The sequence below is a fragment of the Penaeus monodon genome, chromosome 33, assembly GCF_015228065.2.
Source record: "Penaeus monodon isolate SGIC_2016 chromosome 33, NSTDA_Pmon_1, whole genome shotgun sequence".
Taxonomy (NCBI): Eukaryota; Metazoa; Arthropoda; class Malacostraca; order Decapoda; family Penaeidae; genus Penaeus; species Penaeus monodon.
Window position 1 is genome coordinate 2581676 of NC_051418.1, and position 577 is coordinate 2582252.

Below are 577 nucleotides of genomic sequence, written 5' to 3' on the forward strand. Positions count from 1 at the left end.
CCGCCGCCGCGAAAGGGGGCCACCTACACGGCGCTGTTTCGCCTCACTCTAAAGAGATTCTCGTAGCGGCCTTCCCGGAGAACGGGCGGAAAGGGGCAGGAGGACCGGAGCCCTCCGCCGCCGCAGTCCGCAGCCGTCCGTACTGTCTCCCGGGAGGCAACGTCACGACACTCGAGGGAAGGTGGCAGCCGTCCTTCGAAGAAGGCACAGGGCCGCCGCAATGTGCGTTCGACACGTCGATGGAATCACGGGAGAATTGCGATAGCCACCAAAACATCGCTTCTTGCCGCGGTCTTCCTCGACCCACGAGCCAAGTGATCCCCCGTTAAGAGTCTTTGCTGGGTTTCTCTTTCCTCGAGTTCACACACACACTACTCGATCGCCTCCCACTCAAAAAGGGCCTCGGAGGGGAGGGTAACCTGCGCTCTGAGAAAACGCGTAGCCCACGGCGCCGAGCGCGCTTCGCGCCCGGCGCCGTCGCCGACCTCGTAGGCCCCGGTGACCCAGGCGGGGCTGACAAAGACTTTTGGGTTCGGCCCCCTCCTCTCCTCCCCGCCTCCCTCCGGCCGGCCAGCCA